This window comes from Salvelinus alpinus, chromosome 10 (genome assembly GCF_045679555.1).
Source record: "Salvelinus alpinus chromosome 10, SLU_Salpinus.1, whole genome shotgun sequence".
NCBI lineage: Eukaryota > Metazoa > Chordata > Actinopteri > Salmoniformes > Salmonidae > Salvelinus > Salvelinus alpinus.
The window spans coordinates 45,153,231-45,170,293 of record NC_092095.1 but is presented as its reverse complement, the minus strand read 5'-3'; the positions used below and the strand labels follow the sequence as shown (position 1 = coordinate 45,170,293).

The window sequence follows — 17,063 nt, the reverse complement described above, 5'->3', positions numbered from 1 at the left end:
AAATTCCATGTATTATTATATTATGACGGTAATATAGCTTAAAGCCATACGCTTTAGTGCCGCAGCCGCTATTTTGAAACGAAAGCAAAGCTGAGGTGGGAAATCCTAGGGGAGAACCGCGGAAGTCAAAACCACAATCATGTTTGAAGTTTTAATGACACGTGCACATAGTTACAACTGTTGCCGGCTATAACATCGACTTATATCGATAAATGGGCAGATGAAGATGTCAGACTGCCCAAGGCAGTCCAAATAAAAGGTTACAGTAACTGGATCGGGAGTTACATTCACAATGTACAAGGTAAGATTATGTATATATACGTGTTTTTGCAGCCAGTTTGTTGCTAGCTCAGTAGCTAGCTAGCTAGCTATAGCTAACGTAACGTTGTAGGTTGAAAAAAGTGTAAAGTTGATATTTTAACAACTTCATTGACAATATTACTGAATACTTTCAGGTATTGCTACATACAACCTTTGTAGTTAAGTAGTTAATGTTCACTGTTGTTGTGGCTGTGCTTGTCATCTTGACTCGTCCAATGGTTTCACAGTCAGGAGGAGTGAGGCAGGCAGGTGTAATGTGAGGGCAAGGTCATTTCGCTCAATGCGAAAGAATGAGACTCCGTACATAATTCAGATAGTTTGCTGGTCAGTTAGGTAAGTGGGGGTGTCAATTGAGTATGGCAATTTCTACTTGCAAGTGTGGTGGTATGCATTCTAGTCGTGCGCTGGGATGCCATGAACCAGGGAATCCACATTTAGAAGGTACTGCATGTATGCAAAACCTACCCAATTCCCATTTTAATTTGAATCCAGAAAAATGAAATATTAAAATAATCAATAGTCACTCAAAATGTAGCTGAAATGACATCAACTTTATATTCAGCCTGTTTCAGTTTGCAACATTATTTCAAATCTGCATGCTAAACGCCCTGCTGAAATGTAAAGGGTTTATGGATCTTCAATTAGATTTAATAGACCCAAATTGAATAATTTTGGACCTACCAGTTACAATAAAAAAAAAAAAAAATTTAAACCTAGCACTACTGAAAACTCTAAAATCTAGGCAATAATCAAACATTTCAGCTAAGTAGCCTTTTTTGCATTGTTCTGCTTTTGGATTCTGCTTTGTTATAGCTTATAGAATTGTATGGACAATCCATATCATTATATGTTCTTCTTTCTGTGTCCCTTATGGTGTATTAAAATAAATATTAGGTTGTCTTGTCTAACTCAATTCTGTTTTTACTTTGTTTCCAGGAAAATGACTCCCCTGAAAGTCCATTCATGGAGACTAAATCATGGAGACTAAATGGAACTGCAATGAGGGCCAGGAAAAGTGCAACCATTTCGTCGGTTTACTGTACACCGTAGCTCATTACATTAAAATGGGCTACACATCTGTTCCACCAAAAGAGAGCAAAACATTCTTGCCTCAAACATGGCACATTCCCAAGCATACGTCAGGTCTGCAGTAAAAACCTGTAAATACAGTTCAAATATTGAAAGTAAAGCCACCAAAGAAAGACAATGCACCTGCCAACAAGGTCCGAAGGACTTGTGAGTGGGTTTTGCCAAACCTCTATTGTCCAGTCCCTACACCATTACCTAGTAAAGAGTTTGCAAGCAACATCCTGCAAAACCTTGCTGCGATTGGAAGCAACTGCCAGATGTAAACCTTGCTGGCCTCAAACTCAGAGCAACAGTATGTGCCTTCTGAGTATGGTGAGCTGCCCTTTGGATCTGGTCTGACCTACCAAATACACAACAACCCCCACCCATGGCCTCCTGGAGATCAAGTGCCCAGACCAGGGCAGTTTTACTGGTTGCAAGTACCTGACCCAAAGAGCAGATGGAACCTTCAGCCTGAAGCGAAATCACGAGTAGCCCTACCAGGTCACAATTGTATTCATCACATGCTTTGTAACAACAGGTGTAGACAACAACAATGCAGAGAGAAAGAAAATAGATAAATAATAGACAAGTAATAACACATAAGAATAAAAGTAATAACAAATACACCACAATGATTAACTATGCTATATACATGGGGTACCAGTACCGAGTTGATGTGCAGGGGAACGTGTTAATTGAGGTAGATACTCTATGTACATGTAACTAGGAATAAAGTGACTAGGCAACAGGATAGATAATAAACAGCACCAAAAAAGTTAGTGCATAAAGGGTCAATGCAGATAGTCCAGGCAGTCTTTTGGTAAACCAAAATCCGTCTGGCCCTGCGGCCTTGTGAATGTTGACCTGTTTAAAGGTCTTACTCATCCAGAACACCTGGTGCTCTCATCCATGGTTTAGTGTTGCTTGCATCGATGCAAGTTTAGAAGGCATCTAGATCGTCTGGGCAGATCATGGCTAGGTTTCCCTTTGCAATCTGTGATAGTTTGCAAGCCCTGCCACATCCGACAAGCGCCAGAGCCAGTGTAGTAGGATTCGATCTTAGTCCTGTATTGACGCTTTGCCTGTTTGATGGCTCGTCAGAGGTCGTAACGGGATTTCTTATAAGCGTCAGGATTAATGTCATGCTTCTTGAAAGCGGCAGCTCTAACCTTTAGATCAGTGCGGATATTTCCTGTAATCCATGTCTTCTGGTTGCGATATGTATGTACGTTCACTGTGGGGATGTTGTTGTCGATGCACTTATTAATGAAGCCGGTGGCTTATGTGGTAAACTCCTCAATGCCATCAGATTAATAAATGCAACAATTTCAAAGATTTTACTGAGTTACAGTTCATATAAGGAAATCAGTCAGTTGAAATGAATTCATTAGGACCTAATCTATGGGTGTGGATAAATGGGAATACAGATATGCATCTGTTGGTCATAGATACCTTAAAAAAAAGGTAGGGGCGTGGATCAGAAAACAAGTCATTATCTGGAGTGACCACCATTTTCCCCATGCATCTCCTTCGCATAGAGTTGATCAGGTTGTTGATTGTGGCCTGTGGAATGTTGTCCCACTCCTCTTCAATGGCTGTGTGAAGTTGCTGAATATTGGTGGGAACTGGAACACACTGTTGTACATGTAAATCCAAGGCATCCCAGACATGCTCAATGGGTGACATATGGTGAGTGTGCAGGCCATTGAAGAACATGGGACATTTTCAGTTTCTAGGAACTGTGTACAGATCCTTGCGACATGAGGCCATGCATTATCATTCTGAAACATGAGGTGATGGCGGTGGAGGAATGGCATGTGTAACCTTTATTTAACTAGGCAAGTCAGTTAAGAACAATTTCTTATTTACAACGACAGACTACCCGGGAACAGTGGGTTAACTGTCTTGTTCAGGGGCAGAACAGCAGATTTTTATCTTGTCAGCTTGGGGATTCGATCCAGCAACCTTTCGGTTACTGGCCCAACACTTTGAACACTAGGCTACATGCCGCCACATGACAATGGGCCTCAGGATCTTGTCATGGTATCTCTGTGTATTCAAATTGCCCATCGATAAAATGCAATTGTGTTCATTGTGCAAAGCTTATGCCTGCCCATATCATAACCCCACTGCCGCCATGGGCACTCTGTTCACAACGTTGGCATCAGCAAACCGCTCGCCCGGTGAGGTTGATACCGTGATTCATCCGTGAAGAACACACTTCTCCAGCGTGCCAGTGGCCATTGAAGGTGACCATTTGCCAACTGAAGTCGGTTACGACGCCGAATTGCAGTCAGGTCAAGACCCCGGTGAGGACGACGAGACGGTTTCTGATGGTTTCTTGCGCAGAAATTCTTTGGTTGCGCAAACCCAAAGTTTCATCAGCTGTCTGGGTGGCTGGTCTCAGATGATCCCGCAGGTGAAGAAGCCGGATTTGGAGGTCCTGGGCTGGCGTGGTTACACGTCATGTGTGGTTATGAGGCCAGTTGGACGTAGTGCCAAATTCTCTAAAACTACATTAAAGGCAGCTTATAGCAGAGAAATTAACATTCAATTATCTGGCAACAGCTCTGGTGGACATTCCTGCAGTCAGCATGACAATTGCATGTTCCCTCAAAACTTGAGACATCTGTGGCATTGTGTTGTGTGACAAAACTGCACATTTCAGAGTGGCCTTTAATTGTCCCCAACACAAGATGCACCTGTGTAATGATAATGCTGTTTAATCAGATTCATGATATGCCACACCTGTCACGTGGATGGATTATCTTGGCAACGGAGAAATGCTCACTAACAGGGATGTAAACCAAGTTTTGCACAATTTTCTTTGTTGCTTTTTGTAAATATGGACAATTTCTGGGATGTTTTATTTCAGCTCATGAAACATGGGACCAACACTTTACATGTTGCGTTTATATTTTTGTTCAATGCGTATTCCCTGAGCTTTCTTAAATCTGCTAGATATAGGACAGACATTTCAAAACCTTATTCCTTATGATTTATTTTTTTACTGTCTTTTTTGCCATTTATGAATGTGTTATTCAATGCGTTGTTATGGGCAAATTTCAATATTTTATCAAATACTTTAAAAAAAAAATGATACCTAAAGTGGTACTACATTTTTGATATCAAACAGCTAAATGAAGAGGGGTTGAGGGTAGCTGAAGGATGGGACTGAAAATAAACAAAAGATAACTAATGTAAAAATACACTGTGTCCGTAAAATGTATATAGTATGTATAAGCTGGAAGTAGAAGCCTAAGTGTTGTTGTCCATTAGTTTACTCAAATTAGGGGAAGGGTGGTAGGGTTTAAAATAATTGCCAAGAAACTGAAGATCTCATACAACGCTGTGTACTACTCCCTTCATAGAACAGCGCAAACTGGCTCTAACCAGAATATAAAGAGGAGTGGGAGGCCCCGGTGCACAACTGAGCAAGAGGACAAGAACATTACAGTGTCTAGTTTGAGAAACAAACGCCTCACAAGTCCTCAACTGGCAGCTTCATTAAATAGTACCCACAAAAAACAGTGAAAAACTGTGAAGAGGCGACTCCGGGATGCTGGCCTTCTAGGCAGAGTTGCAAAGAAAAAGTAATATCTCAGATTGGCCAATAAAAATAAAAGATTAAGATGGGCAAAATAACACAGACAATGATCAGAGGAACTCTGCCTAGAAGGCCAGCATACCGGAGTCGCCTCTTCACTGTTGACGTTGAGACTGGTGTTTTGCAGGTACTATTTAATGAAGCTTCCAGTTGAGGACTTGTGAGGCGTCTGTTTCTTTGTGTGACAGAGACCACAAAAATATATCAGTTTACTCATCCAGTGCTAAGCTTTAGGAATGTTGCTACTTATCCATAGGATATAATGTATTTGTCATTTTCAGGAACTATCGCTTTAACGAATGTGTGATGAACATGAATGAATATATTTGAAAGAATGGAGGGTTTTCTCTTTATTTCACCATTAAATATCTGTACTTTTCCATTGAAATTTAAATAATAATAAAAAAGATAGAACCTTACGGCTGAACCCAGATTGACATTTCAGGGATTGAAGGGGATGGTCTGGCGTTTGCACATGACTTGAGTTTTCAATTGCTAGTAATCAATAAAATGTGATAAGTTTGTTCTAATCAATCAATCTTGGTTTCATCAGACCAGAGAATCTTGTTTCTCATGGTCTGAGAGTCTTTAGTTGCCTTTTGGCAAACTCCAAGCGGGCTGTCATGTGCCTTTTACTGAGGAGTGTTACCAAAAAATGTTTTGGTTCCCTTCCCCAGATCTGTTCCCTGTCACAACCCTGTCTCGGAGCTCTACGAACAATTCCTTCGACCTCAAGGCTTGGTTTTTGTTCTGACATGCAATGTCAACTGTGGGAACTTATATAGACAGGTGTGTGCCTTTTCATATCATGTCCAATCAATTGTAGAAACATCTCAAGGATGATCAATGGAAACAGGGTGCACCTGAGCTCAATTTTGAGTCTCATAGCAAAGTCTGAGTACTAATGTTAATACGGTGTTTCTGCTTTTTATTTTAAATCCATTTGGCAAAATTTCTAAAAACCTATTTTTGCTTTGTCATCATGGAGTATTGTGTGTAGATTGATGATTTTTATTTATTTATCTATTTTATTAGAAGGGAAATCTTAACACTACAGCATACAACGACAATCTAGACGATTCTGTGCTTCCAACTTTGTGGCAACAGTTTGGGGAAGGCCCTTTCCTGTTTAAGCATGACAATGCCCCCATGCACAAAGCGAGGTCCATAGAGAAATTGTTTGCCGAGATCGGTGTGGAAGAACTTTACTGGCCTGCATACAGCCCTGACCTCAACCCCATCGAACACATTTGGGATGAATTGGAATGCCAATTGCGAGCCAGATCTAATGCTGTTGTGGCTGAATGGACTCAAGTCCCCACAGCAATGTTCCAACATCTAGTGGAAAGCCTACCCAGAAGAGTGGAGGCTGTTCTAGCAGCAAAAGGGGGACCAACTCCATATTATTGCCCATGATTTTGGAATTAGATTTTCAACAAGCACATGTACATATGTACATATACAAACACATACACATATATTGAGTTGCACCCCCCCCCACCCTTTTCCCCTCAGAACAGCCTCAATTCATCGAGGCATGGACTCTACAAGGTGTCGAAAGTGTTCCACAGGGATGCTGGCCTATGTTGAATCCAATGCTTCCCACAGTTGTGTCAAGTTGGCTGGATATCCTTTGGGTGGTGGACCATTCTTTATACACACTGTTGAGTGTGAAAAGCCAGAAGGGTTGCAGTTCTTGATACAAACCCCATGCAAAGGCACTTAAATATTTTGTCTTGCCCATTCACCCTCTGAACGGCACACATACATAATAATCCATGTGTCAAATGTCTCAAGGCTTCAAATGTAACTAAATTAATTATCTAAAAGTAATTATTTACCATGAGAGGGCCATAAACAATAATTAGTAATGCTACATACTCTAAGAAAGGCTCAAATCTCACCTTTCTGGTAAAGATAGTTATACATTGCTGAGGTGTAGTCACTTTTTAGGACACAAGCTCAAGTACAGTACACAGTACAAATATGATACAAATATGAAAATATGAAATATTTTATATGATGTATTTCCTTTGCAACAAAACTATATAAGGCTTGAAATTGCTTCAATGTTTCTAAATATTTGTATAAATAATTTATTAAACGACTAACTATAAGATTTCACCTTCCTTATAACTGTAAAATACATATTTGTATAATTAGTGTTTCAGAAAATTTGCATATTTTTTAAAGGTCTCTCTTGATCAAAACATCTGCCCCCATCGATGTGAACGTCTCATAGAGATGTAGCTTGGCTTCCTGAACTTCATTGGAAACTAGCCTTTCATCTCAAATTAATCTTGTCCGTCTATGACAAACATAATTTATTTTTAGAATACTGGCTATAAATCGATCTCTGAATGTGCTACAGCGACTCTCTCCTGCTGGGTTATGATGTAAGGATTCCAGGTATATGTGTTGTTAGAGGCTGTGAAGTAGGGTTCAGCCAGGAGTTGATGGACAGTCAGAAGGGTGAATTAAATGGTAGAAGTGGTGTCAGATTTCAATCTACGGTGTACATAGATCGATTTATAAATGAAAAAGTAGGTCGGGAACCGGTACCAGAACCGCGCAGGTTACCTAAACAGGGGATTTACATCAAAGAGGTTAAAAATCCTTCCTTAACCTGTCTCCTCCCCTTCATCTACACTGATTGAAGTGGTTTTAACAAGTGACATCAAAAAGAGATCATAGCTTTCACCTGGATTCACCTGGTCGGTCTATGTCATGGAAAGTGTTCTTAATGTTTTATACTCAGTGTATTTACACACAACATGCGGTTGTAAAGGTGTGTTTAAACTCAAACTCTCACACAGGCAATCCATTGTGTTGAAAAAGCAGTTTGATCAATGACGAACACACACACACAGGACGCAAACACTATACACAATAGTAGACAAGTGTTTTGGAGATAATATTTTTCTGTAGTCCATGCATTGAGATTATTAAGACGAACTGATGACTCGCTCTCTCTCTCTCTGCCTCTCTCTACCTCCTTCTCTCACTCGTCTCTATCTCACGTGCATGCCTTCCTCTCCTTTTCGCCTGGACCGAAACGTGTATCCCCGAGATCATTTCGCATGCAATGCTGCTCTTCCTCCTCTCCTTTTCTGTTCTGTTCTTCTCTGCCCGGGAAAGAGAGGAATGGCGCACACCACACCAGGAGGAGGGAATTGAGAGTTGCACACTAACACCTTCTATTGTGTGAATGCCATGAATACTATTGAGGAATATGCTATAGAAAATGTCAACGTAACATGTTGGTCCTCATCTTTTGACTAAAAGTGTCTGAAGAGAGAACAATTACTACACAACAGAGTCTGGCTTTATAACCTTGGTAATTATGATTTGTTAGGCGGCTATGCAAGCTATGCACTATAGGCCTACGTATAAGAACATGTTGAAGTGAAATCCTACAAAAACTGGGTAATACAAGCTAGAGAATACAGGCAGCGATGCAGAATCCAATAAAACGATTAGATTACACAATGACACAGAGGTATCGTATTAGTTTGATGTGCTAGACTGTTGCAAGGAACTGGCTAATGCTATGCTAACTGTGGAATGAAGTTTAGCTCTGGGTAGGTTGGCTGAGTTGGTACTCACAGTTCAGCAAGTAAAGGATTGAGCTAGTTTTTGTAGAAATTAGGCCCAAATCTGTTGCCTGGTATAAATAAAGAATGAGTCAAAAGCTGTGATCTGCTATACAGTACATCATCGCCATTCCCCATCACATCATAGTAACATGCAATCCCAAATTAACCCCTAACCCCATATCCCTATATCCCCTAACCACGTATGTAGATCTGTGAGGACTGGATAGACATGAGCAATATGGTGGAAGGTCTACACCTGTTGTATTCGGCGCAAGTGACAAATAACATTTGATTTTATTTGAAAATATACCTAACCTATCAGATAGCAAGGTGGAACTACTTCCATATTGCCTATACCCATACAATCCTCTCCAATTTACACCACTGCCTAGGAGCTAGGGGCTGATTTTGGATTGGGCAGCATAGCACGTATGTTTATAATTATCTCTCCATCAAGCTGAGGCATGTACTTCATCGTGGCAAGTCCATTTATCCACCAAATGAGGCCCAACTGAATCAGATGTGCTTCTCTTCAGTCTGTGGCTGTGGGGTGGTGTAGCAAAGCAAAGCATATGCCCCTGATTTGGAGAGCCAGACAAAATTCCCTGCCACACACTGCTAGCATTAAATCTATCGGCTCCTTCGAGGTAATGCCACCCGCCACAAACGGGAAAAAAAAACATAAAATATTAATCACATTGTCGGTTATTGTCAGGATGATTTTCATTATGGCGCAGTCATGAAGTGCCTCTCTCCTCTCTGTTGGCTTGACCTGTCCTTGTCAAATCAAAGTTTATTTGTCACATGCGCTGAATACAACAGGTGTAGACCTTACAGTGAAATGCTTACTTACAGGCTCTAACCAATAGTGCAAAAAGGTATTAGGTGAACAATAGGTAGGTAAAGAAATAAAACAACAGTAAAACGACAGGCTATATACAGTAGCGAGGCTATTAAAGTAGCGAGGCTACATACAGACACCGGTTAGTCAGGCTGATTGAGGCAGTATGTACATGTAGATATGGTTAAAGTGATTATGCATATATGATGAACAGAGAGTAGCAGTAGCGTAAAAGAGGGGTTGGCAGGTGGTGGGTGGGACACAATGCAGATAGCCCGGTTAGCCAATGTGCGGGAGCACTGGTTGGTCGGGCCAATTGAAGTAGTATGTACATGAATGTATAGTTAAAGTGACTATGCATATATGATAAACAGAGAGTAGCAGCAGCGTAAAAAGAGGGGTTGGGGGGGTGGCGCACACAATGCAAATAGTCCGAGTAGCCATTTGATTACCTGTTCAGGAGTCTTATGGCTTGGGGGTAAAAACTGTTGAGAAGCCTTTTTGTCCTAGACTTGGCACTCCGGTACCGCTTGCCATGCGGTAGTAGAGAGAACAGTCTATGACTGGGGTGGCTGTGGTATTTGACAATTCTTAGGGCCTTCCTCTGACACTGCCTGGTGTAGAGGTCCTGGATGGCAGGAAGCCCCAGTGATGTACTGGCACATCCTGCCCTGCTCATGCTCCCCTCCCCCATCTCCTCAGTCTACACATCCTGGAAGCCTATTGGAGCTTTCACTGGGGGAAAGATATAGTGCATCACAAATGACACACTATTCTCTACAGATGCAGGATCTTAATTTTATCACTCTTTTGTTGCTCAGAAATTTCCTACACAGCAGAAAATGCAAATGTGTAGTGCATTCGAGGTTTAAAAAGGCTTCTAAAGTTAGTAATTTCCACTTTAAAATGTCAGACTTGATTTGCCCTATGAAAAATTCTTCAAGCTCTGTCAAATTGGTTGTTGATCATTGCCAGACAACCATTTCAGGTCTTGCCATAGATTTTCAAGTAGATTTAAGTCAAAACTGTAAATCGGCCACTCAGAAATATTCACGGTCTTCTTGGTAAGCAAGTCCAGCGTAGATTTGGCCTTGTGTTTTAGGTTATTGTCTAGTGGAAAGCACACTGAACCAGGTTTTCCTCTAGGATTTTGCCTGTGCTTGGCTCCATTCAACTTATTTTTTATCCTGAAAATACTCCCCAGTCTTTCACAATTGCAAGCACACCCATAACATGACGCAGCCACCACTACGCTTGAAAATACGGAGAGTGGTACTCAGTAATGCACTGTATTGTATTTGCCCAAAACATAACACTTTGTATTCAGGACAAAAAGTTAATTGCTTTGCCACATTTTTGGCAGTATTACTTTTGCAAACAGGAGGCATGTTTTGGAATATTTGTATTCTGTACAGGCTTCCTTCTTTTCACTCTGTCATTTAGGTTAGAATTGTGGAGTAACTACAATGTTGTTGATCCATCATCAGTTTTCTCCTATCCTATCAATCTCCTATCCTATCATCCTATCATCCTACCCTACCAGTAAACTCTGTAAATGTTTTAAAGTCACCATTGGCCTCATGGTGAAATCCCTGAGTGGTTTCCTTCCTCCCCGGCATTTTAGTTAGGAAGGACACATGTATCCTTGTAGTGACTAGGTGTATTGATGCACCATCCAAAGTGTAATTAATAACTTCACCATGCTCAAAGGGATATTAAATGTCTGTTTTTTTATTTGTACCTGTAACCCTCTCGCCAGGCTCGAATTTGACTCTCACGATATTACCTTACGTAGAATATCTCAACAGCATGGGATGTTAGGTGAGAAGGACATCTCCAATAACAATCCCTATTGTAAACTATCTAGGGTGATGACAACTAGGGTATTAACTTCAGATAGAATGATTATTGATTTTTGTTATTGTATAAGGATATGCTTTCCCATGCATTAAATGAAATTGAAACAGTAAATGACTCCACCAAGGCAACATACATAAGGTTAAAGATGTGTATTATTACATTTTCAATGCACCACATCAGAAGAAATAAAAATAATAAACCCCAATGAGTCGTGCACAACCCATGTCCAACTTATTTCATGCTTGCTTAACCCGTTGGCGCGTTGGAGCACAAAAACAATATTACGAAAGTCCAGAAGCACCCCACCGTTGTGGTTACTCACCACTCACAGATATTCCCTCAGCAAAGTATAGCAGTTCCGTGCAGGTTTCCTCACAAGATCCACAGTAAGCACAGCTATCAATGCAGATGATACTCCTTAGCAGTAACCGATATTCCATGGAAACATGAACTCGTTAATCTTCCCAAAGCAATTCTCTCTCGATGCTAGGCTAACCTCAAAGCTGTCAAATACCTCCACGGTGAGACGGTAACTCCTGAACATATTATGGCTTGCCATAACAAAGGGGTTGAATACTTATTGACTCAAGACATTGAAAAACATTATACCACTTTGACATTATGGGGTATTGTGTGTAGGCCAGTGTCAAATAATCTACATTTAATCCATTTTAAATTCAGGCAGTAACACAATAACATTTGGGGAAAAAGTCAAGGGGTTTGAATACTTAATGAAGGCACTATATGTTGAAAAGGCAATAGAGAAAACAATATATGTTTGACTTTGTAGGTGAGCAGTGTGTGTGTGTGTGTGTGTGTGTGTGTGTGTGTGTGTGTGTGTGTGTGTGTGTGTGTGTGTGTGTGTGTGTGTGTGTGTGTGTGTGTGTGTGTGTGTGTGTGTGTGTGTGTGTGTGTGTGTGTGTGTGTGTCCAAGCTGTGTCTGTATGACTGACTGTGTGTCTTGTGTCTGTGCATGGAAAGAGAAATGTGTCTGAGGGGGAATTGAGTTATGTGTATGGCTGCAGGAAGCAGACTTCTCAGACAGATTAGATCAGTCAGTGTAAATGTGCTGGCTTTCTCTGTTATTACAGGGAACACGCGCGCATGCGTGCACACACACATACCAGCTGGAATACATTGCAGACATTACATTGCATCGACCATTGGTTGTGTCACATCATTGTCTACGCAGTCGGGCATCAGATTGCTATATTGTGTGATTTTAAACACATATATAGGCATTATGAGATCTGGCATGAGTCTGCAATTTAGTCAGCCTGGAACTTGGCCTTCATAACTAATTTCAGCATTTGTAACGATCGTCTTCGGGAGAAAGAGAGGAGGACCAAAGCGCAGCGTGGTAAGTGTTCATGATGATGTTTTTAATTAAACTCAGAACACTAAGCAAAACAATAAACGATGTGAACAAACGAAACAGTACCGTGTGGCGACAAACACTGACACGGAAGACAAACACCCACAAACCAAAAAACAAAACAGGCTACCTAAATATGGTTCCCAATCAGAGACAACGACTAACACATGCCTCTGATTGAGAACCATATCAGGCCAAACACAGAAACAGACAAACTAGACATACAACATAGAATGCCCACTCAGATCACACCCTGACCAAACAAAACATATAAACATACAAAGCAAACTATGGTCAGGGCGTGACAGCATTACATCATGAAGTGAGAGAAAATGTACTCCCTGCAACCATGCACATCTGTGGAGGGATAAATCGTTTAGGGATACTGAAGTAATAATGGCAGTAAATCATATTGTTATTTTACTGTAGTCTCTTGATTGCTGTCTTTTGGGAACAGGTCTCTCTTGTAATACAATGTAGGTATAATCTCAATGGGATCCACCTGTATAAATGATAAAAATAATCTAAATTAAAAACAGTCCATTGAACAGAACATCAGCTGAGCAAGTGCTGCTCTTCTCTGGAAAAGACAACTTGACATTCCTCCTCCTTCTCTCTTCCATAAAGAAATCGGATATTTTTTATCTCCTTTTAAAATCTGTCTCTTCCAAACAAAACACGGGTCTCCATCAGCGAAAACACGGCCTACAGAGTTAGGTCCTTTTCCTACAGAGAACCACACTTCAAAGGAAGCCTGCTGCCTTTGAGTGACAACTCCTAGAGCTGAGGTGCCTTGACTGCCACCGCCTCTTCAAAAGCAACCTTTCTTTCCCTATTCTGTTTAACACTCTCATTCAGCCTCCGCTCCTTTCACATACCTGTCGTCTGCCTGACTGATGGAGAAGAAATTAATGGAACAGAGGAAATGTGGCAGTCAGCAAAAAACAAGTGCACGGAACACTGTGAAATTCAGTTGGTTGAATACACCAAAAGACACATACTGTATATCAGGTGGGTGTGATTACAACCATGTAAAAATATTTATGTATTTCCGCAAAAAAATTGCATCCTTCTGCAACCGGTACACAACCAGACCATGTCACAATAAACGCCAACAAGATGTAATTGCAAACACTTTTACATCACAACAACCAGAGTGGTTCTCAGAGCTGAGGGAGACAGCCAGGAGGTCAAGCCCCTACTGTAGATCACAAGACTGTCATGTCACCAGTCATCTGTTGACTTTTCAGATTTCATAAAACCCATTCACCAACCAGAGAGCATCTCAAATGTAGAGCAGAGAGACAGAGAGAGTGTGTGAATGGGATATCCTCACGTTGACCTTTTAGCAGGAGTCTTTGACAATATATTTATATTTTTGAGCTGTGTGGGCTAACAGCTTGATTATGTCAAGGTTCTATGTTCTAACAGGTAGGCAATGACACTCCATGTTGCAAGTACAGGTAGCTGACTGGTAAGATCAATTCATAATTTCCCTTAACACATTTCTCCGTTGCCTCCCTGTATGAGGAAGTCAAAATGTGTCTCAGCATTTCTCCAGAGGCGGAATTCACCTCCAACACTAACAGCCTTCTCTGCCATTCCTGTCAGGTTTTGGCCAGGACTGTTCAGGTTTTGTTCACTAGATGTCCCCCTTGCACCTTTTTTGTACCTTTTGTTTTTTCTTGCCCTAATTATTGTTTGCACCTGTAAGTCATTCCCTTGTTAGTATTTAACCCTGTGTGTTCCTCAGTTCCTTGCTCAGTGTTTGTATGTTAGCACCCAGCCCCAGCCTTTGTGAACATTTTTCTCTTGTTGAATTTTCCAGAGGTTCTCTGGTTTTGTTCTCGTGTATTTTTGGATTGATCTTTTGAGGTTTGTCTTTTCCCTTGCTGTTTTTACCACTTTATGGATTTTCTTTTGTATTTTGGAAGATATCTATTTTTTATTAAACCACCATCTCTAGTACTGCTGTGTCTGCCTCATCTTCTGGGTTCTGCCAATTATTAGTGACTGTTTCTCGCACCGGGTCCTGACAGAAACACTGAGCCATTAATATGAACCCAGAGGCAGCCAGTACCCAGGACTTTTTTCCCATGCTGTCCCACCACGAGGGGACTGTCCAACGTCACGAAGCTGCTCTGGTTCAGCAAGAGGCCTTACTGGCTGGACATTCTCAACTTCTGTCGGAGATGATGACTTCCATAAAGCAGATTTCTGATCAACTTTCTCCTGCAACCGCTTCTGCTCCAGTTCATCAGATTCAAGTGCCGGTGGCAGTTAACCCCCTGGCTGAACCTCGTCTGCCGCCTCCCCAACGGTTCTCAGGTGATCCGAGGGTTTGTAAGGGGTTTTTCACCCAATGTTCTCTCTCCTTCGAGCTGCAACCCTCGTCGTTTCCCACCGACCGGTCCAAGATAGCATATATCATCACCCTGCTGTCGGAAAAAGCCCTAGCCTGGGCTACTGCTGTGTGGGATGCCCAAAGTCCCTGCTGTGCCAGCTACTCTACCTTTGCTGAAGAATTCAAGCGAGTGTTTCAAGGTCCTACCAGCGGTCCTGACTCAGCCAAACAGCTCCTGACTCTCCGCCAAGGTCGGCGCAGCGTGACGGACTATGCCATCCAGTTCCACACGGTGGCAGCAGCGAGTGGCTGGAACGACGAGGCGCTCACAGTGTGCTTTTTGAAGGGTCTTTCCGACACCATCCAAGATGAACTGGCCACTCGGGAACCACCAGACAACCTCGAGTCCCTGATCAAGTTGGCTTCACGCATAGACCTGCGTCTGAGAGAGAGAGAGCTCAACCGTAGAACTCTCACCCTAGCTCCTATCGGTCCCAGCTCCGAGTCTCCACCTTTATCCTCGCTGACTCCACCGGAACCCATGCAGGTTGGACGCATCTCCCAGGCTGAGAGAGACCGCCGGATGAGGGAGCGATGCTGTCTATATTGCGGCAAACCGGGCCATTTCCTCTCCACGTGTCCCGGGCTCCAGGGAAAACGCACTCTCCCGTGCAGGCCTGGGAGGACTGTAACGGGAAACATAACCTCCTCCCATCCATCCAACTCCCGCCTGCTCATTCCAGTTACCCTTTCCTGGGACAACCACGAGCTTCCCCTTCAAGCCTTGGTAGACTCTGGAGCCGCAGGTAACTTCTTGGATGGTGTCTGGGCGAAGGAAAATGGCGTTCCCTCTGAACCTCTAAGTGATCCCATAAGGGTTACTACGTTGGATGGAAGCCCTTTGGGATCTGGACTTGTCACTCGTGTCACTACCCCCTTGCGACTTTCAGTTTCCCAACACCAGGAAGTGATGAACTTTCATCTGACCTCGTGTTCCGAGTTCCCTCTCGTCCTTGGATACCCCTGGCTTCACAGCCATAACCCTCACATCGACTGGTCTGTGGGCACTATCAAGCAGTGGGGTCCTACGTGCCAAGCCACTTGTATCTTCCCAAGTTCCCCGAGTTCCCCTCCCGAGTCTCTAGAATCCATCGACCTGTCCCGAGTTCCCGAGTGTTACCATGACCTCAAACCGGTATTTAGCAAACAGAGGGCCACCAAACTACCACCCCATAGACCTTACGATTGCCCCATCGACCTGTTTCCGGGCACATGCCCCCCCAGGGGTCGGATCTTTTCCCTATCTCCTCCCGAACGAGCTGCTATGGATACCTACATCAAGGACTCTCTGGCAGCAGGCCTCATGCGTCCATCCACCTCGCCGGCGGGAGCAGGGTTTTTCTTTGTGGCCAAAAAAGACGGGGGATTACGTCCTTGCATCGACTACCGGGGACTTAATGCCATAACCGTCCGTAACCGCTACCCGCTACCCCTTATGGCCACAGCCTTTGAGCTGCTCCAGGAAGCAGTGGTCTTCACTAAGCTTGACCTGCGGAACGCATACCATCTTGTGCGGATCAAACCCGGTGACGAGTGGAAGACCGCTTTCAACACGCCTACTGGTCACTACGAATACTTGGTGATGCCCTTCGGCCTGACCAACGCTCCAGCTGTGTTCCAAGCGCTCATAAACGATGTGCTTAGGGATATGCTTAACATCTTCGTGTTTGTTTACTTGGATGACATCCTCATCTTTTCGAGCTCCCTTCAAGAACACACTAAGCATGTCAGACAAGTACTCAAACGCCTCCTTGACAGCCATTTGTACGTTAAGCCGGAAAAATGTGAATTCCATTCCTCCCGAGTACAATTCCTGGGATTTGTAGTGGAACCCGGTCGAGTCCAGATGGACCCCACGAAGGTAGGGGCGGTAGCGGATTGGCCCACCCCCAAGTCCGTTAAGGAAGTTCAGCGTTTCCTGGGCTTCACTAACTTTTAACCGCAAGTTCATCAAGAACTTCAGCTCGGTGGCAGCCCCTCTCTCAGCT

At 42.8% G+C, this 17,063-nt stretch overlaps 1 protein-coding gene across 1 annotated transcript in view; it reads right to left on the bottom strand.

Annotated features, from left to right (window-relative positions):
- LOC139532088 (NALCN channel auxiliary factor 1-like) overlaps positions 1-17,063 on the bottom strand; it is an 81,239-nt gene that overhangs the window by 15,253 nt on the left and 48,923 nt on the right. The window lies entirely within an intron of this gene.